Below are 27904 nucleotides of genomic sequence, written 5' to 3'. Positions count from 1 at the left end.
TTGTGGACAAGAGGCTTTTGGTCTGCTGCTTGGAAAGTTGAACTCTACTATACGAGTCAATACCCCATTCAGAAGCCTGACACCCTTTCTATTCCTTCCAAATGAATGATTACAGGAACTTGACAACACCAGCACTCACGTGGGTGAGGTCTAGCTTGGCCCACCCTAGTCACACACTTGTCAGGTCCATAAGGAGCCAGAGGATGGCTGAACACTGAAAATCACTGAGAGGTCATCAGAAACAGCCATCTGCAGATAAGACAGCTTCCCTGTGCCCCATTCAGCTTGACTTGTCATGTCACCTCAAGGCCCTCAAAGTTCAGAAGACCCAGCAAGGACTTAGGAGTGCTCTGTCCCCTGGGTCTGCTCTATTTCCCAGCCCAAGCCCCACACCATAGTTTCCAGGATTGTCTTAACTCTCAAGGATTTAGAACTGGGAGCTCCAGCATATGGCTTAGATGTGTTCAGGGAGCAAAATCTGACACATGCTCAGTCCCCAAGCTTGCATGTGCTTTCAGTTGTATCCGATTCTTTGCACCCCTGTGGACTGTAGCCCACCAGGCTCCTCTATCCATGAAATTTTCCAGGCAAGAATACTGGAGTAGGTTGCCATTTGCTATTCCAGACAGACCCTTACTACAGTACTAAAGTCACTCAGGTGGCAAATTCACTTCCCCAAATAAACTATTAGTGTTTATATCATTGCCACAGAGCATAGGAATGCTAGTGGCTTTAAGGAATGCAAGGGTCAAGTTCAAAAGTCAAGATGTAATCTTCTAAACAGCTTTATTAGTTCCAAGTCAGGAAATTACTGGTTATAATCCAGAAATTGTTTTACTCAAGATTTTATCCTGAGTGATAGCTAGACAATGGAATCTTTGTGGACAGGTTCCAAGGTCCAAGGTGTGAATCACCCAACACTAATTACACTTTGCTTCCTTAAGTCCTGCAATCAATAGGATTTATATTTTGGCTGATAAACCTCTGGTAATACACGGAAAATCACACATGCTCCTTGTTGATGGAAAGAAGCTGTTTTAATAAGTTAAAAAACAAAAGCCAACTTCAAGAAGGTCCTACCGGGACCTGGCATCCACAGATGAACATTGAGTAATGGTTTGCATTCTGATGCCCACCAAAATGTGTGATACCCACTTGCTGGTCTCAGAAGAGGCCAGATGGGAGTTTCTGGCTCCATGAAAATTTACACTTGATCTTTGGATATGGGCTCATATGGGAAACAGAGCTCTCTCTCGAAGGAATGAGGCTTCCCAGGTGGTGCTAGTGGTAAAGAACCTGCCTGCCAATGCAGGAGAAGAAAGAGACACAGGTTTGATCCCTGGGTGGGGAAGATGCCCTGGAGGAGGACATGGCAGCCCACTCTAGTATTCTTGCCTGGAGAAGTCCACGGACAGAGGAGCCTGGCAAGCTACAGTCCACAGGGTCACAAAGAGTCAGACACAGCTGAAGCGACTTAGCACAGCACAGCACAGCAGCTGGAAGGAATGAGAAGAGGTTCATCAACTATGAAAGAGAGAGCATTCTAGGCAAAGGGAACCAGGTGAGAAAAGGCTCAGGGGGTGAAAGTGCCTGGAGTGTCCAGCATCTGGAAAGTGTGACATTCACTGCAGAGTGATCATGGGGAGAGGGCTGGAGGCCAGTGGACACATATGGCCAAAAGCCACAAATGTTGTTAAGGAACAGGATTTTCTTCTGTGTGCAGAGGGGGAGCCATGATGCATTTGAAACAAGACAGTGACATAATAAGAGCTGGATTTTTAAAAAGAACCTCCAGCAGCTTTGCAGCACTTGTTTTAGAGATGGACATTGGGACAATGGGAGACTAGTTTAGAGGTTTTTATGGTAGATCAGGCAAAAGAAGATAGAAGGCAGAACAGACTGCAGTGATGGAAATATAGAGTCTAGATATATTTAGGAAGGAGAATTGACAGGGCCTAGTGAGGGTGGTTGGAGAAGGCGATGGCACCCCACTCCAGTACTCTTGCCTGGAAAATCCCATGGACGGAGGAGCCTGGTTGGCTGCAGTCCATGGGGTCGCTAAGGGTCAGACAGGACTGAGTGGTTTCACTTTCACTTTTCACTTTCATGCATTGGAGAAGGAAATGGCAACCCACTCCAGTGTTCTTGCCTGGAGAATCCCAGGGACGGGGGGAGCCTGGTGGGCTGTTGTCTATGGGGTCGCACAGAGTCGGACACGACTGAAGCGACTTAGCAGCAGCAGCAGTGAGAGCGTAAGAAAGGTTCTGACATCAGGAATAGCTGGGGAATCTCAGTAATTGAAGAGAAAATGGGAGGAAGCTCAAGGCAGGGCAAGTCTACATTGGATCTGTGGTATGGCTCCCTGGTGAGGCATGCAGTTGTCAGAAACATGTATCTGATCCTCGGGGAGGCACTGGCAGAAGTGAGGACATTTTATACCTGGAGGTTCTCCATCAGATTGGACCCATCCCAGGATTTCAATGATACACAATCCAGAAATGAAGCTGGAAAGTTAGGCAGTAATATTTGCTGTGCACTACATGACTCTGCAATCTTATTCCACCATGCTTCCCAGTCAGTCTTCACAATGCATTTAGAAGATGAGTACGTTTGTGTGTTCTAAGTCACTTCAGTTGTGTCTCTTTGCAACCCTATGGACTGTAGCCCGCCAGGCTCCTCTGTCCATGGGATTCTCCAGGAAGAATACTGGAGTGGGTTGCCATGTCCTCCTCTAAGGGATCTTCCTGACCCAGGGATTGAACCTACATCTCTATGTCTCCTGCATTGGCAGGCAGGTTCTTTACCACTAGTGCCAACTGGAAAGCCCAGGATATGAGAATAATGATCTATATGTCAGCAATCGGAACATTTAGGTTCAGAGAAGTTAAGTGACTTTCTGGGGAGTCACACAGCATTTTTCAGAGAGGTTTCAAACCTGGAGATTCTTCTCATTTCAGCACACCACTCTCGCAGGCACAGCAGGCATCGCTATTCCACTATTAAGGTCTCTGAGACAGAGGAGGGTCAATTAAAGTAGTCATGGTTGGTGAGCTTGTTTTTATTTAAAGAAGTGTAAGATTAGGTAAAACTAGGTTGGAGTGAATACAGCTGGGGTGGATCAAGTATTACCAGGAGCTGAGCATGGACTCACTCTTACTCCAAGAAATTTATTTCCCATTCAAAGAAGAGAATTTGATTCTGCTTGAAATTTAGTTAGGGTCTTGGAGCAGGAAGTCCCTGACCTAAGGCAGCATTAGCCTTCCTACCCTCTAACAGGGCATGTGGGACTCCCTAGAGGTCTAAATTCTGGAGAGTGGCTTGGACTAGCACTTTCTAAACTGGTTATTTTTCATGGGCCCAGATGACATTATGACCTCTCTTACCAGTTGGAGTGAGATTTGGATTGTTTTATCCATGGGGATGCAAGCTGGACCAGGACAATCACAAGCTTGGGAGCCTCCTTCCTCTCCAACTGCACACATTTATGCCATGCTGGCTCAGTGCAGGATGATGACTGGCTGAGACCATTTCATTTCTTTCCTTGCAAAGCAGAGCAGCTGCACAGGAATTTGGCCTTTGGCCTTGGCCCCTTTGGCCTCATGCTTCCTCACTGCTTTCTGGCATGCCAGGAGGGGGCAAACAGAAATGAGTGCCACCTGCAATCAGTATCCACATTGTTAATCATTCTGGGTAGTCAACTTCTCAAAGGCATTTATATTTGTGAAGAGATGTCAAAACCAGAAAAATCATACTTTGTTCATGTTCATGAGTTGTCTCAAGGCATTGTTAACTACATACACCAGGCTTGGAAATACAATGAATGGTGAGATAAAATTTTCTACAACATGATTACACTTATTCATTGATTCAGTCATTTATTCAAGAAACAGTTATTAAATACCTATGGTGTGCCAGATACTGTGCTAGGACATTGGCACTGTTATATTATTCATAATGCCTGTCATTAGCGATCATTCTCATACCCTGAATGTAAGGACAAATGAGGTGTGGACCAGTCAGGCTCATCTTCAGTAAAACTAAAGGATAGGCTAGTTGCCATCCCTCCAACTATGTTTTGAAGGAAAATAAATCCTATTTCCTTTAGTAACTCAGCAGATTACATTTATTTCCAAATAAACCAATTGGATCTTTTCTAAAAGCATGCTTTTATTTTTAAATTGGCAAGCTAGAATGATCCAATGTCCAAATTTGTCATGTTTCCCTAAAAAGTCAGTTATCTTTCATGACTTGAAAACGTACCCTGAGTTATCATCCACTCTCTTCTCTTCCTTGCTCTTCCCACACACTAGGTAATGTACTACCTCAGCTTCAAGAGGGCAGGAAGTTCTGTCTCTTTTGCTCCCAGTTAAATTCCCAGGGAAGGAATCTTCCCTGGTGGCTCAAAGGTTAAAGCGGCTGCCTCCAATGCGGGAGACCCGGGTTCAATCCTTGGGTCGGGAAGATCCCCTGGAGAAGGAAATGGTAACCCACTTCAGTATTCTTGCCTGGAGAATCCCATGGACGGAGAAGCCTGGTAGTCTACAGTCCACGGGGTCGCAAAGAGTCAGACTCGACTGAGTGACTTCGCTTACTTACTTACTTAAATTCCCAGCAGCTAGAACTGTGGCTGGCACATAATAGGAGGTCAAAAATATTTGTTGAAAGCTGAATGAATTCAAGAACAGAAGGGTCTCATCCAGCCCCGAGGTTAGATTCTAAAGTCAGTATGTCAGGCAAAATTAGTGTGTAGCTAAATGAGCTTTTTTTTTTTTTTTTTTGGATGCACAGCTTGTGGGATCTTAGTTCCTGACTAGGAATTGAACCCCAGGCCATGGCAATGAAAACACTGAGTCCTAACCACTAGAGTGCCAGGAAATTCCTTAAATAAGCCTTTAAAATCTCCCTTTTCGTTTATTCATTCATTCTTTTTTTTGGTCAGGTGGCATGTGGGAATCTTAGTTTCCCCACCAGGGATCCAACCCATACCCCCTGCATTGGAAGCACAGAGTCTTAACCACCAGACCACCAGGAAAGTCCCTAAATGAGCCTTTATAATCCTTTGAACTGCCAACACAGAACAATATATAGATATATGTTATCTCTAAGTTCCATGCATTTTCTTCCTGACTTTGGAACAGGTCACTGGTGTTCAGTCAAGCCTCTTGTGAAGTAGTTGGCTGTGATTCCCAGGGTCACAGTGCACACAAAGCTTACCTACAAACTCTTGGAGGCCCCGGGGGGAGCGATCAGCTTCCTAACTGGAGATTTAGCTTTCATCTCACACTTACGAGTGGATAAACCAGCATTATATCTGTAACTCTTTTCTCTTTCTCCATCTCCTGCCTGTTTTTTTTTCCTTTACCAAACTCCTAAACTTATAAATCAAATGTGAATATGATACTGTGAATCAACTGCACTCCAATAAAAATTAAATATCCCCCCAAAATGTGAATTTTGTGAAAGCTGTATAGAACGAGGGTGAACCAGGCTCCAGGACCACGGAACTCAGGCAGGATGGTTCTTCCTCCAAATTTGTCCTTCTAGAACTCAAAAAATGTGATAACTTTGCAGGCTCTTTTAGAGGGCTCAATCCTTGTATTAAGTTGGTGCAAAAGTAATTGCAGTTTTACATTGTTGAAATTTGCCATTTCATATTGGAATACATTCGTAAATAAATGTGGTTATGTTATACATCATTTTAATGTGTATTTCTTTCTTTTTGTTTATTTGCCAATGACTTATTACTAGCTGTTCATTTTATATTTATTTTAGACTATGGAAATTATGTTAGACAAAAAACAAATTTGAACGATTTTCTTATTCAAGTTCAAAATGAATCACAAAGTAGCAGAGACAAGTCACAACATCTGCAACACATTTGGCTCAGGAACCACTAACATACAGTATTCAAGAACTTTTGCGAAGGAGACGAGAGCCTTGAAGATGAAGAACATAGTAACTGGCCTTTGGAAATTGACAGCGACCAACTGAGAGGACCATCGAAGCTGATCCTCTTACAACTACATGAGAAATTGTCAAAGAACTCAGCGTCAACCATCCTACACAGTCATTCAGCATTTGAAGCAAATTTGAAAGGTGAAAAAGCTTGATAAGTTGGTGCCTCATGAGCTGACCACAAGTCAAAACGTCATCGTCTTGAAGAGTCATCTCTTATTCTACACAATAATGAACCGTTTCTCAATGGGATTGTGATGGGTGATGAAAAGTGGATCGTATATAATCAGCAATGACTACATCAGTGGTTGGACCAAGAAGAAGCTCCAAAGCACTTGCCAAAACCAAACCTGCACCCAAATAACGGTCGTGGTCACTGTTTGGTGGTCTGCTGCCTGTCTGATCCACTACAGCTCTCTGAATCCCAGCGGAGAAGTATGCTCAGCAGGTCGAAGAGATACACCAAAAGCTGCAACCCTTGCAAAATGGCACTGGTCAACAGAAAGGGCCCAGTTCTTCACGAAAATGCCCAACCAAATGTTTCACAACCAACATTTCAAACGTTGAACGAATTGGGCCACGAGGTTTTGCTTCATCCTCCATACTCACCTGACCTCTCGCCAACCGGCTACCACTTCTTCAAGCATCTAGACAACTTTTTGCAGGGAAAATGCTTCCACAACCAGCAGGAGATAGAAGATGCTTTCCAAGAAAGAGTTCATCGAATCCTGAGGCACAGATTTTTATGCTACAGGAATGAGCAAACTTATTTCTCGTTGGCAAAAATGTGTTGATTTTATCATGGTTCCTATTTTGTTAATAAAGATGTGTTTGAGCCTAGTTATAATGACTTAAAATTTATGGTCCAAAACTGCAGTTATGTTTTCACCAACCTGATAAAAGGGCTACCACTTCTCCAGAATCAACAGACAACACCTTCTACTGAAAATTTTCCAGAGACGTTGATTTTCTCTTTAGCCAAAGTAAAGGCAACAATTTAAATCTTAAATGAGATTTTTCGTTCATAGAGAGCTTGCTATTATAAAGAAAAAGGATATTATGATTATTTTTTAAAGGACTTCTTAAGTTATATGCATTTCCTTGACTATGTTGCTAAATGCATCTACTCACACAAGTTGCTGCTAAGTCGCTTCAGTAATGTGCAACTCTGTGCGACCCCATAGATGGCAGCCCACCAGGCTTCCCCGTCCCTGGGATTCTCCAGGCAAGAATATTGGAGTGGGTTGCCGTTGCCTTCTCCGACACAAGTTAGATCAGTATAATCTTAAAAATTAAAATCAATAAAGGTGGTGAAATGGGAGAACTATTGTCTAAAAATAATCAAATACTCTGATCTTTCTACAGGAATCAAGAAAAAAATTAAAGATTTGATTGAAACTGGTCCTTGGTTAGTGAAGTTGTATTTGGCAGATAATGGCATAGATGGAAAGGGAAAAGAAGGAGAAAATGACTTGTTGGAATTCACTCAAATACTAACATGGTGAGTAGAAAACTAAAATTCTTTATTTGTTCACCTTCCAAAACAAGGTGCTTGGGTTAAATCATGGGGACAGTCATTTAATTACAGCTTGTTAGTGGTGCCAGGTGAGATTTTCAGCTGAGAGGAAAGCAGTGATCCATCTTGTCATTGGTACCTGATCTGTGGAAAGGCCTGAAATCATAAAAATGGCATGGCAGATAGTTATATGTTAGCCCTCAATGGGTCTTGAAGACCTCATTAGAAGCCCCATTTTAAAAAGTTGACAACTAAGGAAAGGCAAGAGGTATGACTCCCAGATTTTTCTTCTCTATGGTCAGGATATAATGTAAATCTAAGCAATGTGACATGAGGAAGAAAGGCAGCCTACTCAAGAGTGAACATTCCTTTGTGTTTGATTACAAAGTTGTCCCAACCTACTTAAAAGGAGAGCTATTCTTGGAAGCTTCTAGAAAACAGAATATTTCCTTGCCCCTTTTACCTTCCCATCCTTGATTGTCTCCCTGTCCACTCTCCTGAAAATGCATACCCAGTAGGCCAAGCCATAAGTGAGCATGTATAGCCCTGTGAGAAAGCTTTCTGGATTGGCTCTAGGCTACACCACCTTAGGACATCAGTATTTGTAGCATCTTGGGGCAATCAAGGGCAATAGAGCCTAGCCAAGATTTGGGGCTTGAGGGCTTGATTGAAGGCTATTTTTAAAAAATAATTATTTGTATATTTATTTATTGTTGTCTGCAGTCACTCTTCGTTGCTGTGCACAAGCTTCAATAGTTGTGATTTACAGGCTCTAGAGCTCAGTCTCAGTAGTTGTGGTGCAGGGGTTTAGTTGCCCCATGGGATGTTGGTTCCCAGACGAACGAGCCAACCCACATCCGCTGTGTTGGCAGGCTAATTCTTAACCACTGAACCACCAGGGAAGTCCCTATTTATAAAGTAATAAATTCCTTCTCTAATGTATTTCCTTATTCAGGAAGGATGAGAAGATTTACAACTTGGATAACTTTGCTAGTATTGTTTATAGTAAATATATTAATAAACAGTTTTGTTAACCCATAATACAACACTAGATTTACTATATTGCTAATGTATTATCCTTTGAGTGTATTGCTAACATTTTGTTAAGCGTTTTTGCATTGGACTTCCCTGGCGCTCCAGTGGTTAAGAATCTGCCTGCCAATGCAGGAGACAACAGGTTCAATCCCCGGTCTGGGAAGATTCCATGTGCTATGGGGCAGCTAAGCCCATGTGCCATAACTACTGAGACCACACTCTAGGGCACGTGCTCCGCAAAAAGAGAGGCCACCATGATGAGAAGCCCTTATGCTGCGGCAAAGACCAGCCCCTGCTCACCGCAACCAGAGAAAAGCCCATGCACAGCAATGAAAATATGTTTTTAATTAAAAAAAGAAAATAACTTTTGTATCTGTGTTCGTGAAGGATGTTAGTCTATACTTGTAATGTCTTCAGCTGGGATTGGGGATCAGGGTAATTCTGGCCTCACAGAATGAGTAGGAAGTGTTTCTTCCTCTTCTACTTAATGAAATAAGTTGTGTAGAATCGGCATTATTTCATCTCTAAATATTTGCTAGAATTCAATGATGAAGATATCTGGACTAAGAGTTTTCTTTATGGAAAGATATTTAAACTACAACTTCAATTGTTTAATCAACAGACTGCTATTCTGGTTTGTTTTTGTTTTTGTTTTTTTGAGTAAAACTTTTTGTCTTTTCAGGAAATTTGTTCATGTCATTTAAGTTTTCAAATTTATTGGTATCAAGTTATTCATATATTTTCTTATAATCTTTTTCATGTGGGATCTGTAGTGATATCTCTTCTTCCATGTTTGAAATTCTTGATTTGTTTTCTCCTTTCCAATTAATCGGATTGGAAATTTGTCAGTTTTATTGATCTTTATGAAAAACAACTTCTGGCTTTTTCTAATGTTAATCTTTATTCAATTTCCTTGAGTTATTCTTTTTTATTATTTCTTTTATCCTGCTTACCTTGGGTATAATATGCTCTCCTCTCTTTCTAGTTTATTAAGGTACAAGTTTAAGTTATTGACTTTAAACCTTTTTAATTCAAATATAAATATTTATATTAATGCTAAGTATACTCAATATGCCAGCAAATTTGGAATATTCAGCAGAGGCCACAGGACTGGAAAAGGTCAGTTTTCATTCCAATCCCAAAGAAAGGCAAGCCAAAGAATGCTCAAACTACTGCACAATTGCACTCATCTCACACACTAGCAAAGTAATGCTCAAAATTCTGCAAGCAAGCCTTCAGCAATACGTGAACTGTGAACTTCCATATGTTCAAGCTGGATTTAGAAAAGGCAGAGGAACCAGAGATCAAATTGCCAACATCTGCTGGATCATTGAAAAAGCAGGAGAGTCCCAGAAAAACACCTATTTCTGCTTTATTGACTATGCCAAAGCCTTTGACTGTGGGGATCACAATAAACTGTGGAAAATTCTGAGAGAGATGGGAATACCAGACCACCTGACCTGCCTCTTGAGAGATCTGTATGCAGGTCAGGGAGCAACAGTTAGAACTGGACATGGAACAACAGACTGGTTCCAAATAGGAAAAGGACTACATCAGGGCTGTATATTGTCACCCTGCTTATTTAATCTATATTCAGAGTACATCATGAGAAATGCTGGGCTGGATGAAGCACAAGCTGGAATCAAGATTGCCAGGAGAAATATCAATCACCTCAGATACACAGATGACACCACCCTTATGGCAGAAAGTGAAGAAGAACTAAAGAGCCTCTTGATGAAAGTGAAAGAGGAGAGTGAAAAAGTTGGCTTAAAGCTCAACATTCAGAAAACGAAGATCATGGCATCCGGTCCCATCACTTCAGGGGAAATAGATGGGGAAACAGTGGAAACAGTGGCTGGCTTTATTTTTTGGGGCTCCAAAATCACTGCAGATAATGACTGCAGCCATGAAATTAAAAGATGCTTACTCCTTGGAAGGAAAGTTATGACCAACCTAGATAGCATATTAAAAAGCAGAGACATTATTTTGCCAACAAAGGTCTGTCTAGTCAAGGCTATGGTTTTTCTTGTGGTCATGTATGGATGTGAGAGTTGGACTATAAAGAAAGCCGAGTGCCAAAGAATTGATGCTTTTGAACTGAGGTATGGGAGAATACTCTTGAGAGTCCTTTGGGCTGCAAGAAGATCCAACCAGTTCATCCTAAAGGAGACCAATCTTGGGTGTTCATTGGAAGGACTGATGTTGAGGCTGAAACTCCAATACTTTGGCCACCTGATGAGAAGAGCTGACTCATTTGAAAAGACCTTGATGCTGGGAAAGATTGAGGGTAGGAGGAGAAGGGGACGATGGAGGATGAGATGGTTGAATGGCATCACTGACTCAATGGACAAGTTTGGGTAAATTCCGGGAGTTGGTGATGGACAGGGAGGCCTGGTGTGCTGCAATTCATGGGGTCTCAATGAGTCGGACACAACTGAGGGACTGAACTGAACTGAAGTATTCTTTTGTTGCATCCTACAAATTTTGATATATTGTATCTTTATTGTCATTCAACTCAAGCTACTTTCTAATTGCCCTCTTGATTTCTTCTTTGATCTATGGATTATTTAGAAGAGTGCTGTTTAGTTTTCACATATTTGTTAAATTTTCATATATTTTTCTTTGGTTGATTTCTAAGTAAATTCTGCTGTGGGTGGAAAACATACCAGTTTTATGGCCCAATTGATCAAAATTTATGATCAATTTTAGTAAATTTTTCATGTGCACTTGAAAATAATGTGTACTCTGCTATTACTGGAGGAAAATATTCCATAAATATCAGTTAGGTCAAGCTGGTCAGCAGTGTTGCTCAAGTGTTGTAACGTCTGCTATATCTTTACAAATATTCTGTTAACTTGCTCTCTCAATTACTGAGATAGAGATAATTGTGACTTTTAAAATATCAATATATCAGCAAATTTGGAAAGCTCGGCAGTGGCCACAGGACTGAAAATGGTCAATTTTCATTCCAATCCCAAAGAAGGACAATGTCAAAGAATGTTCATACTACCATACAATTGTGCTCATTTCATATGCTAGCAAGGTTATGCTCAAAATCCTTCAAGCTAGGGTGGAGCAATGTGTGAACCAAGAACTTCCAGATGTACAAGCTGGGTTTCAAAGTGGCAGAGGAATCAGAGATCAAATTGCCAACATTCCTTGGATCATTAAGAAAGCAAGGAAGTTCCAGAAAAAACGTCTACTTCTGCCTCATTGAGTGTGATAAGCCTTTGACTGTGTGGATCACAACAAACTGGAGAGTTCTTTAAGACATGGGAGTACCAGACCACCTTATCTGTCTTGTGAGAAACCTATATGTGGGTCAAGAAGGAACAGTTAGAACTGGACATGAAACAACTGACTGGTTTAAAATGGGAAAGGAGTACGATAAGGTTGTATATTGTCACCTTGTTCATTTAACTTATTTGCAGAGAACATCATGCAAAATGCCAGGCTGGATGAATCACAAGGTGGAATCAAGATTGCTGGAAGAAATATCAACAATCTTAGATATGCAGATGATACACTTTAATGGTAGAAAGTGAAGAGGAACTAAAGAGCCTCTTGATGAGGCTGAAAGAGGACAGTGAAAAAGATGGCTTGAAACTCAACATTAATAAAAGCTAAGATCTGGGCATCTGGTCCCATCACTTTATGGCAAACAGAAGGGAGAAAAGTGGAAACAGTGACAGATTTTTTTCTCTTGGGCTCCAAAATCACTGCAGATAGTGTCTGCAGCCACAAGATTAAAAGACACTTGTTCCTTGGAAGGAAAGCTGTGACAAACCTAGACAGTGTATTAAAAAGCAGAGACATCACTTTGCCAACAAGGGTCTATATAGTTAAAGCTATGGTTTTTCCAGTAGTTATGTATGGATGTATGAGCTGGATCATAAAGGCTGAGCGCCAAAGAATTGATGCTTTTGAATTGTGGTACTGGAGGACTCTTAAGAGTCCCTTGGACTTCAAGGAGGTCAGACCAGTCAATTCTCTAGGAAATTACCCTGGATATTCATTGGAAAGACTGATGCTGAAGCTCCAGTACTTTGGCCACCCGATACACAGAGCTGACTCATTGGAAAAGCCCCTGATGCTGGGAAACATTGGAGGCAAAAGGAGAATAGAAGAGCAGAGGATAAGATGGTTAGATGGCATCACCGACTCAATGATCATGAATTTGAGCAAACTCCAGGAGACAGTGGAGGACAGAGGAGCCTAGCATGCTGCAGTCTATGAGATTGCAAAGAGTCGGACGTGACTTAGAGACTGAACAACAACAAATATCTCCTTGCGGTTTAATCAATTTCACTTTATGAATTTTGAAGCACTGTTATTAGGTGCCTGAACTTTCAGGGTTCTTAAGTCTCTTGCAGAATTGACCCTCATTACCATTATGAAATCCCTAGTAATATTTTTCTCTTATCTCTGGTCTTATTCCCGTCTCTGAAATCTAACTTGACTAATATTAATATATCCACTCCAATCTTCTTTCGATTGATATTAGCATGATATATTGGAGAAGGCAATGGCACCCCACTCCAGTACTCTTGCCTGGAGAATCCCATGGGCAGAGAAGCCTGGTGGGCTGCAGTCCATGGGGTTGCTAAGAATCGGACACGACTGAGCAACTTCACTTTCACTTTTCACTTTCATGCATTGGAGAAGGAAATGGCAACCCACTCCAGTGTTCTTGCCTGGAGAATCCCAGGGACGGGGGAGCCTGGTGGGCTGCCGTCTATGGGGTCGCACAGAGTCGGACACGACTGAAGTGACTTAGCAGCAGCAGCAGCGTGATATATCTGTCTCTGTCCTTTTACTTTTTGCCTATCTATATTTTTTTATCTAAATTCTTATAAACAACATGGGACTCTTAAAGTCCTCCAGCACCACAATTCAAAAGCATCAGTTCTTTGGTGCTCAGCCTTCTTTATGATCCAGCTCTTACATCCGTACATAACTACTGGAAAAACCATAGTTTTAACTATATGGATGTTTGTTGGCAAAGTGATGTCTCTGCTTTTTAATACACTGTCTAGGTTTGTCACAGCTTTCCTTCCAAGGAACATTTTTAAAAAACCTATTTGGACAATCTCTGTCTTTTAACTGTTTTTTATCTAGACAACTATATTTAATATGATTATCAATATGACTAGATTTTAACATACAATCATGTTATTTGTTTTCTTTTTCTCATTTTTTTTTTCTTCAATTTAAACTATGTTTCTGCCTGTTTTTGGATTGAGTAATATTTATAATTCTATTTTTATCTCTTTTATTGTTTCATTAGCTATACTTTCTTTTTTAGTGGTTGCTCAAATGTTAACACTATTCATTTTAGTTTATCACAATTTACCTTCAAATAATATATTATTTCACTCATAGTTTAAGAATCTTACAACAGTACATTTCCATTCCCTCTCATTCTTTGTTTTACTGTTATCATATATTTTACTACTATAAATGTTATAAATCCCCAAACATATTATGATTATATTTGTTTTAAGCAGTTAATATTTTCTTAAAAAGAAAGGAAAGGCTTTTATACCTATTCACACATTTACCATTTCTAGTCTTCTTCATTCCTTTGGGTGTATCCAAATTTCTCTCTAGTATCATTTTCCCTGTTTTTTAAACATTTTATGTATTTGTGCCTCATCTTTGTGCAGGGGCCATGCTAACCTCCATTGTTCCAATTTTAGTATATGTGTTGCCAAAGACAACACTAGTATCATTTTCCTTTTATCTGAAGGACTTTCTTTATAGATTTCTTATAGTCCTGACCTACTTGTGGTGACTTCTCTGAGTTTTAGTATGTGTGGTATGTTTGCCTTCATTTTTCAAGATTTTTTTTCCTGGATATAGAATACTTGGCTGACAGTTAATACTTTCAAGATGTTGCTCCACTGTCTTCTGTTTGCATTGTTTCTGAAAAGAAGTCTGCAGTTACTTTTATCTTTTTTCTCTTGAGCATAATTTGTCTTTTTCTTTAGCTGCTTTTAAGACTTTCTCTTTACTCTTCTAGTGACCTACAACATCAACTCATAAAGACAGCTTAGCCCAAACTTAATATCCATGGCCTTTGTATCATTCATCTTCTCTGGGGCTTTTTAGTCTCACTCTATCTCATGGGTTATTTTCTGGTGTGACTTCTGAAGTGAGCTGCATAGTCACCTCAAGGATAGCTCCCCTGCATATTTCTACAGCTGCACGTCTAACACTCATTCTCCTTCTTCACCTCTGCGGATTCTGACAGGCTGGTGCCCTGGAAGTAGAAGCACCATCTTCACAACCCTCCACCCGCACTCTGGCAAGTCCAGTTCTGGGCCAGCTGTAGAGCAAGTTGGAGGATGAGCAAACAGGCTCCAGGAGCACTTTGGAGAACAGACTTATGGCTCCTCACCTTTTATCATTGAATGTCCTGGGGATTTACAAAGGAGGAGCTCAGTGGATGAATGAGGAGGCAAGGGACTTGCCAGGGGGCCTGCTAGCAAAATCAGCTCCGTGGGTCTGCTTAATTAAATGTTTACTTGGAGTGGCTTATGCATATGCATTTATGTTGGGGTAAGATTTGGTGATGGAGATTATGGGGCACTAACCAACTGCCTACTGGCACTATGCACCCTTGGTAGCACCTGGGTCTAGCCTCACCTTCAGATTAACTGATCCAGGGTCAAGAGATATCATGCCTTTTATGTGTAATAAGTCTTTACCGAGCTCTGCTGCTTAAGCCTTCCCCAACAGGCAGTATCAGAGGATTTGACTTCAAGGCAGAAACTCAAACGCTGCTTTGCCTGCAGGAACCCTGCTCATTCCCCACCTCATGAACCACACCTCCCTCTGACCAGGATTCCTCTAACAAGGGTCTATAGGGCTGACCGAACAATACGATTACTTAAAGTTGACTGTCAGATTTTACTTTCTGCTCTGACCATGCTAAACATGACAACAGGAACTGACTACAGAATTTGCAGGGACCCCATGCAAATGGAAACTCATGGGCCCTTGTTCAAATATTATTAAGAATTTCAAGAGGATGACAGAGCACTAAACCAAGTGAGGAGCCCTTCTGAGCACAGGGCCCTGTGCAGCTGCTGGCCGTGTGTGACAGGGTTATTAATACAACTTAACAATGTGCACCAGGACCAGGAATTCCTTTTGCATGTTTTTTTTTTTAAGTTCGGACACTAAATACTTAGATCTCTTTGTTCTCTCTTTTAAATGGTAAATATTAAGAACTACTGAAAATTAAAACATTTTCTTGGTCTATTTGAATCATACTTCATGGTTATTTTCAAGCAAACTGCCTACGTTCACATCCCTATGTCACAATTTAATCTCAGGCAAGTTAAATAACTTCTCTGTATTTCAGTCCTTCATTTGTAAAATCGGGGATGATAACAATGTCTAACTAAAGAGATTGTTGTAGGGTAAATGAGATCATATAGGAGGTGCTAAATATAGTGCCTAAGGCTCCAACTAGCACCTCTATATGAGTTAGAAAAAGAGCCCCTTTGGGTAGAGGAATTAAAAGGCACTTCCTCTCACCAATGAGTCAGAGGAAGTTATCCCTTCCAGGTCTATGCTTCATGCCCAGGACTTGGCAAACAGACCTTGGCTGGCTTTCAGCCCTACTCATACCCTTGGAACGCCCCTTTGTGCCAAGCACAGTACTTAAACATGTGGGTGGCCATGATCACATCTGATGCATAGTGAATGCTCCGTAAATCCAAAGCTCTTGTGAGGCCTGTGTAGCATAGTGGTTAAATCCACGGCATCCGGAATCAGACCTAGATATAGAATGGTTGAGTTGTAAAATTTGTCTTCGACACCCTCCATTCTCCTTTGGTGCTTCTCTTTCTCCATTTCCTCCTTGAGGCATCCCAGCTCTCCCTCATCTTCTCTGAAGGAGCTGGACACAGTCAGGCAGTTCAGGAAGCCAAAGCTTGTCAAGTCCTGATTAGGCGGACTGTCTCCTTGGGAGTGAGATCTTCGAGAGGCAGAGTTTGGCAGGGCCATTCAGCCTTGGCTTTGAATTCTGGCTCCTCAATCAACAGAAAATGTGTACAGGAAGCAAGAGAATGGCTTTGTATTCACTAATGACCCTAAATGAAATTTCATATTCCCAGCACATGGTAAAGGCTTAAAATTGTTTTATTGATAGTTATGATAATTTCTTTCAGAGCACAGGCCATGGGTTGTTTTTATTTTATTTATTTACTTATTTATTTATTTTTGGCTGAGCTGGGTCTTCCTTCCTGCTTTCTCTAGCTACAGCAAGTGGGAACTACTCTCTGGTTGCAGCATGTGGGCTTCTCACCATGGTGGCTTCTATCATTGCAGAGCACATGCTCAGTAGTTGTGGCACACGGGCTTAGTTGCTCCATGGCGTGTGGAATCTTCCTGGATCAGGGGTCAAACCTGTGTTCCCTGCATTGGCAGCTGAAGGGGATTCCTATTCACCAGAATCCCAGGGAAGTCCCAAGACCATGTGTTAAATTGCTTTTAGCCCCTGCAACGTCAGGCACTTAATGTGCACTTAGTAACTATGCTCCCAGAATTAATAGCATCATTGGTATTGCATTTTGCAAGATGCTTTCATAAAAACGTCTTCATTCTATTTTTCACAACCTTGTGAAATAGGCAAACTCACCCTTTTGAGGCCAAATTTACAGATGAGGAAGATAAGACCCAATGTGGCATGTGGCCTGCCCATGATCACAGAGTTGACAAAACATAAAAGCTGATCCAGAGCCTAGGACTTCAGAACCTAGGACCTCACCCAGATTCCACGTTCACTTACAATGCCAGAGATTCCCGAAGTCCACGTGGGAGGCCAAGGCCAGGAAATGAATGAAGTTTCAATGATCCTCAAAGAGACTAGAAACATAAAGATAGGTAGAGTGTTCATTTTTCACAAAGCTAACCTTACTTCATTTAAAAAGCTAACCTTGGGGGCTTCCCTGGTGGTCCAGTGGTTAGGAATCCACCTTGCAATGCTGGGGATACAGGTTCAGTCCCTGGCGGGAGAGCTAAGATCCCACAGGCTACACAGCAGCTAAACCCATGCGCTGCAGCTACTGAGCCTATGTGCTCTGGAGCCCATGTTCCACAACTAGAGAGCCCACGCACTGCAAGTACTGAACCCATGCACCACAGCTAGAGGCTCTGTGTGCCTCAACAGAAGACCCTGCACGCCGCAACCAAGACCCAACGCAACCAAATAAATAAACGTTTTTAAAAACTCAATTTAAAAATAAATTTTCCTTTATTGTGAGACTGTACTCCTAATTTTATATTAAAATATATGTTCTTCTATAGTGTTACTAGGTGAAAGTTATTAGACATACCAAAAGTTGCCAAAGAGACGCTTGTCTGTCCCCCCCACCCCAGTTATCTGACCTTTTACTGGTGTGTAAAACCTAAAAGACTGAGAAGCACTGTGCAATAACATGCCATATCTTTTGAATAAATAAATGCATGGAATATTGAAGGCAACTAAGATCCTTATCGTACCAGCTTACTTAGGAAAGGCACCCAAACTAGAGAGATAAAATTGAGGGGGAAACTGTATTCAGGATGTCTTCAGTTTCAAACTGGGTCAGTGCCGCATCTTTGGGAGGGAGAGGAGGGGGCGGTGGAGAGGACCTTAAAAAAAAAGAAAAAAGAGCACACTCCAAAATAACTGGATTGCGTTTCTTTGCGTAACCATGCTTGGTACCACACCATTTTGTTTTGTCACTTTCTCTGGTCAGCCTGATCAAATACTCTGCCCACTTAGAGGAGATTGACCTTGGAAACAATGCCCTGGGAGAAAAGGCTGCTGTTGACCTACTTGAAGCACTGAGAGCCAGAAAGACAGGTAGGTGTTTGCAGTCTGTGTTCCCCTTCACCTGTCCACATCCACTCCTTCCCAAATGCTGCACCACTCACAACTTGCTCCACTTTTTCCACTGAATAACTGGCTGTCACAGGCTGGCCACCATCGTGTGGCCTGTGATTTGCATTAAGTTCAAGTGCTCTTAGCATGTGATATGTAGTCTTTGATCTAGGTGATAAATGTTGTTGAAACGAAATTTTCGCTATTGCCCTTTCTTTTCTCCTGTGCTCTTGAAAAGTGAAAGTGTTAGTCACTCAGTCGTGTCTGACTCTTTGCGACCCCATGTACTGTAGCCCACCAGGCTCCTCTGTCCATGAATTCTCCAAACAAGAATACCAGAGTGGGTTGCCATTCCCTTCTCCAGGGGATCTTCCCCAGGGATCGAACCTGGGTCTCCCACATTGCAGACAGATTCTTTACCATCTGAGTCACCAGGGAAGCCCTGTATTCTTATCCTCACCTGTTCTCTGAGGACTTGTCTCCTGTTCTCTATTCTTTCTCCCAACCTGACCTGCAAAGATTTCTCCAGGTATCAACCGGAAAACTAAAGTAACAGCCCTCATAAGATTCTGATGTGCTTCCTGGATCATCAAAGAATGGCTCGAGTGTGATAGGTACAGAGAGAGCATTAGGGTAATTTTTTTATCATGTAATCCTTTTGTAATCCAGAGCCAGACATTGTGGAGTGAAGTCAAGTGGGCCTTAGGAAGCACTGCTGTTGATAAAGCTAGTGGATGTGATGAACTTCCAGTAGAGCTCTTCAAAACCCTAATGGATGATGTCATCAAGGTGTTGCATTCATTATGTTAGCAAATCTGGAAGACCCAGCAGTGGCCACAGGCCTGGAAAAGGTCAAGCCTCATCCCAGTTCCCAAGAAGGGTAGTACTAAAGAATGTTCTAACCATCAGACAATTGCACTCATCTCCCATGCTAGTAAGGTTATGTTTAAAATCTTGCATGCTAGGCTTCAGCATTATGCAAACTAAGAATTTCCAGATGTGCAAGCAAGGTTTAGAAAAGGCAGAGGAACCAGAGATCAAATTGCCAACATTCGCTGGATCATAGAGAAAGCTAGGGAATTCCAGAAAAACATCTACATCTCTTTCATCGACTATGCCAAAGCCTTTAACTGTGTGGATCATAATAAACTGTGGAAAGCTCTAAAAGAGATGGGAATACCAGACTGCCTTACCCGTCTCCTAAGAAACCTGTATGGGGTCAAGAAGCAACAGTTAGAACCCTGTTGGAACAACTGACTGGTTCAAGATTGAGAAACGAGTATGACAGAGCTGTCTGCTGTCACCCTGTTTATTTAACCTATATGCTGAGCACATCATGAGAAATGCCAGGCTGGATGAGTTACAAGCTGGTATCAAGATAGACAGGAGAAACATCAATAACTTCAGATATGCAGATGATACCACTCTAATGGCAGAAAGCGAGGAGGGACTAAAGAGCCCTTGATGAGGGTGAAGTAGGAAAGTGAAAGAGTCAGCTTAAAACTAAATATTAAAAAAACTAAGATCATGGCATCCAGCCCCATCACTTCATGGCAAATAGAGGGGGAAAAGGTGGAAGTAGTGATAGACTTCCTCTTCTTGGACTCTAAAACCACTGCAGATGGTGACTGCAGCCATGAAATCAGAAGTCATTTGCTTCTTGGCAGGATAGCTATGAAAAACCTAGACAGTATATTGAAAAGAAGAGACATTACTCTGCCAACAAAGGTCTATACAGTCAAGGCTATGGTCTTCCCAGTGGTCATGTACAGTTGTGAGAACTGGACCATAAAGAAGACAGCATGCCAAAGAATTGATGCCTTTGAACTATGGTGCTGGAGAAGACTCCTGAGGGCTCCTTGGATGGCAAGATCAAACCAGTCAGTCTTAAGGGAAATCAACCCTGAATACTCATTGGAAGAACTGATGCTAAAGCTGCTGCTCCAATATTTTGGTCATCTGCAGTAAACAGCTGATTCGTTGGAAAAGTCCCTGATGCTGGGAAAGATTGAGGGCAAACGGAGAAGAGGGCATCAGAGAATGAGATGGCTGGCTGGATGGCATCACCAATGCAATGGACATGAACTTAGGCAAACTTCAGGAGATGATGAGGGACAGGGAGGCCTGGTGGGCTGCAGTCCATAGAGTCGCAAAGAGTTGGACACGACTGGGCCACTGAGCAACAACAAAAATCCTTTGAAAGTGAGAGGCTCACATATAGAACCAGCTGTTTAGTTCTGGCCACACCTGTCCTCTCCTTCACTATACACATGTCCAGAATTAATGATAGCCACTCTTACTGCTGGTGGAAAAATGAGGAAAGGTCATTTTATTTTTAAATTGTATTTATCTATTTTTTTGTAACACCAAAACATTTTGCACTGGGGTACAGCTTATTAGCAATGTTGTGATAATTTCAGATGAACAGTGAAGGGACTCAGCCATACATGTATGTCCATTCTCCCCCAAATCCCCCTCCCATCCAGGCTGTCACATAACATTGAGCAGAGTTCCATGTGCTATACAGTAGGTTTTTTATTGGTTATCCATTTTAAAAATAGCAGTGTGTACAAAGAAAGGTCATTTTCAATAAAGCTCAATGAAAGATAGCATAGACACATTTGAAAATCCAAACTCAGTGTTAATAAAACATGGGACACATCTTGGTACACTATCTGGTAGATTATGTGGAGAGAATGAAATGATATAAGCATCCAGTCTTCTATCATTTTTGCAATAAAAGTCTTATTAGAAACATGACATAATTTCACACGGCAGGTTTTTTGTTTTTTTTTTTTAACGCTGGCAGCTTTAGAGAGAATTATGATATTACTGTTTACTTCACTGTCACTTTTTTTCCCACTGTCATTTTTAAACTGAAATTACTGCATTGCCATTTAACAGTCAATCAAGTGATTCCAGGATTTTAAGATCACCCCTTTATTTTTAGAGAAACAGAACATCTACTTCCTAGTCCATTTAAGTTGAATTTAAACTAAACAGATTTATTCTGTTAAAATTAACTTAAATTTAACTTTAATTTAGGCTTAATAAACAGAAGGCAGGTTAATGATTTCATTTGCTTTTTCTTGGCACTGTAGCAACTTTCTCATTACACACTGCACCAGAAGACATTATAAGGCTGCAGTGGGTGCTAATGATGGGTGGTCTCAGACGGTTGATGGAAAATAATTATCACTGAGTATGTATTTGGAGCTGCAAAACATAGTGCTTGCTTGGTAAATGGTTCAATTTGCATAAGTAGGAAGATGATCATGAAATACCTGCTTGAAAATATTCATTTAAAAAGCATTAAAATGTCCCTTCTAATTCAAGAAATCAGCTTTTCCCAAATGTAGTGTACATATGAATAGTTTGAATGCATTCATCTTCTGAACCAAATAATTATGAGATATTTCTGCTGGAGCAGTTCAATCAGATTTGTTAGTTTCAATACCAGAAAAGACTCTTCAAACCAAGGTTACTTGGTTGGATTCTACAGGGAAAATATCTTGACATTTAGCCCTAATATGACATCATTTTAAACATTAAAAGCAATTAGTAATATTACTGGTTAGAGAACTAATGTTCTTCTGATTGCTTCTGTGTTCTTATAATTAATAAGTTATTAAGCTAATTTTTAATTCTAATTCTCCTTCTCTCATGAAATCCAAATTAATAGCCTAAGGCTATTTATTTGCCAGCCAAGGAGTTCTTAATGACCTATTTTAATGATAGAATATACACAATAACAATGTTTCCTCAGAAACATCAACTTCATGTGTTTAAAAAAAATTTAACAGAAAGACAAGTCTCTATCCACATCTCACAGCACTGTTTTTTGACTAATTTTTTCTTTAAAAAAGAACCAGAATACTTCAGGATCACTTTGTTTATTTATTCATACTTATTTCTTTCGCATACATTTATTAAATGCCTTTTGTGTGCCAGGCCCTATTCTCAATGCTGGTAATTAAGCAGTGAATTCCTGCCTTCATGGGGCTTACTTCCTAGTGGAGAATGACAGACATTAAATCAGCTACTTCAAAAAGAAGGAAAATATATATGATTGTGTATCATATGGAGATTATACTTCAAAGAAAAATAAAACAAGAAAAGGAGATAGTGTGTATATGTCAGGGGCTGGAGGCTGCCAGGGAAAAAAGACATTTGAATAAAGACCCAAAGGAGGAAGGGAGCAAGCCATGTAAATATCTGTGAGATGCACATTCCAGGTAAATGAATAGCAAGCACAGTGGCCATAAAGCAGGCGCCTACCTGGTGTGTTCCAGTGCCAGAAAGGCAGCCAGCAGGGCTGGAATGGGGTGAGAGAGAACCGGAAGGCAATAAGGTAACAATTTCAAGAAGTAAGTGTGGAGGGTGGGGGGCCTTCTAGACAATTACGAGAACTTTAGTTTTTAACTCTATTGAGATGGAAAAGCACCTGAGAATTTTAAGCTGAGTTGTGACCTGATCTGACCCACATTTTAACAGGATCATTCCAGCTCTAAATTGAAACAGATTTGGGGTGGGGGTGGGGGTGGGGCAAGAGTAGAAGCGGAGAGAACACTTAGGGAGTTTTCTCTGGAAAAATGAAACAGCCTTTCAGCTTTCCCAGGACACCCAGCAATGAGCTTGAGGTGAGAAGCTAGAAATAGGAGGAGTAAGGAAAATTCTATACATTGAACATCTGGGATTCAGCCTTCCTCTTCACCCAAGCTATGTTTGTCTGCCTTGCTTCCAGAAGGCTGATAGGCATGTAGAAGACTGGGGTATTCTTTGAAAAACTGAACAGCCCCAAAGAAAGGAACTCCAGTTGCTGAGAGCTGGCCACTCCCTCACCATTCAAAGAAGCCCTGTACATACACAGGAGTTTCCCGTCAGCCTTTGGATGCCTCTTTCTTCACTGTGAACAGAAATCTCAGAATCTCCAACACAGGAAACCATGCCTGAAACAAAGAGAATAAAAGAGCCCTGAAGATATAGAGACTATGTGAAAAACTTTAAGATGAAATAAGTTATAACACTCTCAGTGAAACAGAAAATCATGCATCTATAAAACAAGAACAGGATGCTATGAAAAAAGATTAGAAAAAAAAAAAGGTTCTTAGAAAGTGAAAATAAAAACTCCAAACAAATGTTGAAAAACGAAGTCAAGAAAGTCTTCAAAAGTAGACCAAAAAATAGGGAGATGAAAAATTGCTGAGAAAATATGAGCAAGAGGATCAGTCTAAGAGCACCAGTAGCTAACTCATAATTTCAGAAAGAAAAGAAAGAAGTGAGGGAAGGGAATTATCAAAGGAATAAACCAAGAACTTTCCCAGAACCAAGGGACATAAATCTGCATATTGAAAGAGCGCACTGAGTGCTCAGCACAGTGCATGACAATCATGGCTTGCAGAATGCTAGGAATAAAAGGTAGATCCTAACAACATACGGGGCTTCCCTGCTAGCTCAGCTGGTAAAGAATCTGCCTGCAGTGCAGGAGACCCAGGTTCGATCCCTGGGTCAGGAAGATTCCCTGGAGAAGGGAATGGCTACCCACTTCAGTATCCTTGCCTAGAGAACTCCATGGACAGACCATGGGGCCGCAAAGAGTTGGACACGACTGAGTGACTAGCACACGCAACAGTATATAAGAAGAGAAAGAAAGATTGCCTACAAAGGACTGGAAGCCAGGAAAATCACAGACTTCGTAACTTAAAACTAGAGGCAAAGGAGCTCTGCCATGACACCTCCGTGAGAACTCTACACATTCCTAACTCCTAACCAAGTGTGAGTGGAAACTAGAGATGTTTGTAGCTTGAAAGGACTCAAACTCTGTACCTCCTCTGTATCCATTCTCAGAAAGCTTCCAGAGGATATACTTGAGCAAAGTGAGGGAATAAGTCACATAGAGAAAGAATACAGAATGCAGAAATCAGAAGAATTGCAGAAAAGGGAGTCCCAGATGATGGTTGAGGTCAGAAAAATGGAGGACTTTAAAAAGGGGGAATATTGCATTAAAAACTGAATTAATAGGGGATTTGAAATGCTTAAGTATTTTGAAAGAAATAATGATAGCTATGTGAGAAATAAAAGAAATTAAGGGGACTATTTCAAATAGGTACTTAATTGTTTAGTTATATGTATGCATTATTTTGACTGAAATATTTTTAGAGAATTGGACAGGGCATAGCTTTCTCATCATGCCAGTCACCATTATATAATTCCATCTCAGTATCTAATACTATTTTAAGTCATCTCAGCTTCTGCTAAGGACTTGGAGCATCAAAGAATGGGTAGAACTTTATAAGGAGAAGAAATTGATGACCAAAAGTATGTTCAGGGAACATGACAGTCTTTTGTGGGTTTGGGTGCTATACCAACACTCTGAGGCTTCAGGCTGGCCCCCAAACCATACTGCTGGCCCCATTTTGAATGGTCTCCAACCCCCAAAACTCCTTTCAGCCAGAGCCATGAATCCCACACTCTTCCTGCCTTTCTCAGTGATCATGACTTTGGACCTTCTTTTCCTATTGAAGACCTTGTTTTCCTCTACTTTGGATCTATCCTGTTTCTTTCTTTTAAACTCTGAGTTTTGTTTCTCTCCATGACTATGATTCACACCTATTGAGATGATGCTTGGCTGTGTGGAAAAGAACCAGCTACAGTGGTTTAATAAAGTAGAGGAAGATGGGGGAGGTAAGAGACACTCCACCATGTCATTCACATCCCAGGTTCCCTCTCTTTCTTCACCATTAACCCCAGCAAGGTTATCCTCAAGGTTTATCCTCGTGGTTGCAAAGTGGCTGCTTCACCTGTAGCCTCCCATTTCTATTCCACACCAGAAGAAGGAAGGGACAAGGAGAAATTGTGGACACCTATATGAGGAAAATCTCTGAAACTCCCAGGAATAGTTCTGCTTACGTCTAGTTGGTGAGAAGTATGTCACATGCCCACACTTAATGCCCAGGAGGACTGGAAAGTAGATTTTTTTAATAGCTGGGCACATTGTTACACTTAAAAAAGAAAAAAAGAGTTCTTTTAGAAGAGGCGAAAAGAGATCAAGCAGGGAGGTGGCTGTCTTTGCCTCAAACTCTTAGATTGCTATAGATCAGTCAGCCAGTCCTTTGTCAAAGGCCCTTGAAGCCAGCGACCCCTTCAGAGTGGCCCAAGTGAGAAACCAGGCTCTTTATTAGACGTTCAGCATTGCCCCTTGAGTCACCTAGCAGACTCGCATCTGTATAACCTGCCGCTCTAACAGGGAACGTAGAAGACACACTCTTGGGCCAAAAGTGGACCCAAGAAGGGACTTCCCTGGTGGTCCCATGGTTAAGAATCTACCTTCCAACACAGGGGACTCAGGTTGGATCCCTGGTTGGGGAACTATGATCCCACGTGCCACAGTGCAACCAAGACCCCACGCCACAACTAGCGGGTCTGTGCACTGCAACGAAAGATCCCACTTGGCACAAGGAAGACCCCGCAAGCCACAACTAAGACTCAACACAGCAAAACTAATTAATCTTTCAATAATTAAATTTTAAATTGACTTTTAATTTTTAAGTTACTCAGTTTAAAATTTTAATTAATTAAATCAATTAACTAAAAAATAGACCTAGGAAATACAAGGGGCTACTGCATGCTCTTCCAGTATAGGCATGCCCCTGGAAGATGATTACCTTAGATTTTGTCCTGGACAAACCCCACTGTGGAGCATCAGAGCAGACCCCCACCACAGTAACACACACCCTGATTTTCCCTATGAGCCATAGGATGAAAGGACCCAAGTACCGATAACCATCGATCACCAGGGAAAATCATCCAGCTAGGATACTGACTCCTTTCTCTCCCAGGCACATTTTCACCACCCAGACCCTCAGTGACCCAGGTTCTGGCCCTTTCCAAGTCCTGAAATTATAAACCATACTGCCTTACAGTTCCAAGCCCCTTGCCCTGCACCACCCTTTACTGTGCCCAGCCTGACCTCATCCCACTCTTCTAAAGACATCTTCAAGTTTCAACCTCAGTTCAAATCCAGATGGTTACCTGTGTGCCGTGCTGCTGTGCTGAGTCACTTCAGTTGTGTCCAACTCTTTGTGACCCTGTGGACTGTAGGCTGCCAGGCTCGCCACGGGGATTCTCCAGGCAAGAATACTGGGGTGGGTTGCCGCGTCCTCCTCCAGGGGATTGTCCCGACCGAAGGATAGAACCCGTGTCTCTTACGTCTCCTGCATTGCAGGCGGGTTCTTGACCACTAGTGCCACCTGGGAAGCCCTTTGTTACTTGTACTTCTGACCAACTGACTATAAATCAGAGTCTCTCACAAGCCCCTCCTTAGGTTCAACTAGGATACAGGAAACCAGTTTACTCACTAATTGTCAGTTTATTGCAAAGGACATTAAAGGCTATATACATCAACAGCCAGCTGAAGATGTACACAGGGTGAAGTCCCAAAGGAGCTTCTGTCCTCCTGGAGTCTGGGACCCAGCACAGTGACACATGGAAGCATTCTGTTTCCCCAACTTAGACACTCTCTGAACCTCATCCTTTTGGTTCTTACGAAGGCTTCATCACATAGGCTGCGGCTGCTGCTAAGTCGATTCAGTCGTGTCCGACTCTTCGCGACCCCATGGACTGCAGCCTACCAGGCTTCTCCGCCCATGGGATTTTCCAAGCAAGAGTACTGGGGTGGGTTGCCATTGCCTTCTCCACATCACATAGGCATGGTTGGTTAAATTGTTGGCCATTGGTGGCCATTAACTACCAGCCTCCCCTCCCTGGAAATCAGAGACTGAAAGTTCCAAAGCTCCATTCCAGGTTGGTTCCCTTGGCAAGCAGTCCCACTCTTTAGGGAATTTCTGAAAGTCACTTTATTAACATAGCCCCAGCCCATGGTAAGAAGGGGCTTGTTATGAATAAAAAGACACTAATTTCACCTTGATGCCTTTGAAGGGTTTTCAGGACTTGAGACCAAATATAATACAAGCTATTCCCATTACTCTTATCTCTCAGGAAATTCCAAGGGTTGTGGGAGCTGTGAGCCAGGAACCATGGACAAATACCACAAGAAATGTATATTTCTCATATATATTTGGTCACCTGAATGACCAAATATATTTCTTATAAATCATAATGTGTGCATGCTAAGTTACTTCAGTCATGTCAGACTCTCTGCAACCCTATGGATTGCAGCCTGCCAGGGTCCTCTGTCCATGGGATTCTCCAGGCAAAAATACTTGAGTGGGTTGCCATGCCCTCCTCCAGGGGATCTTTCTGACGCAGGGACTGAACCCACATCTCTTAAGTCTACCTGCATTGGCAGGCAGGTTCTTTACCAGTGCCACCAATATCACAGGTCTATATAGGAAAATCAGTGAGAAATCTTGGTTTTAAGTTATATGAAATCAATTCAAACTGATTTCATTACAAAAAAAGTTTATTGGCTCATATAATGGAAAGTCCAGAGTTGGTTCTAGCTTACAGTTTCCCTTAGAGTCAGGGATTCAAATGATGCCATCTACTCCCACCTCCTGGAA

The 27904-nt window shown here is 41.7% G+C and overlaps 1 non-coding gene across 1 annotated transcript; it reads right to left on the bottom strand.

The window, feature by feature from the left end:
- Window positions 1-14127: 14127 nt before the first annotated feature.
- Window positions 14128-14229, bottom strand: LOC128058231 (U6 spliceosomal RNA). The gene has a single exon (XR_008200417.1). It is a non-coding gene; the product is annotated as a U6 spliceosomal RNA (small nuclear RNA).
- Window positions 14230-27904: the final 13675 nt, after the last annotated feature.

This window comes from Budorcas taxicolor, chromosome 1 (genome assembly GCF_023091745.1).
Source record: "Budorcas taxicolor isolate Tak-1 chromosome 1, Takin1.1, whole genome shotgun sequence".
Classification (NCBI taxonomy): domain Eukaryota; kingdom Metazoa; phylum Chordata; class Mammalia; order Artiodactyla; family Bovidae; genus Budorcas; species Budorcas taxicolor.
This window is presented reverse-complemented; position numbering and strand designations above follow the sequence as displayed.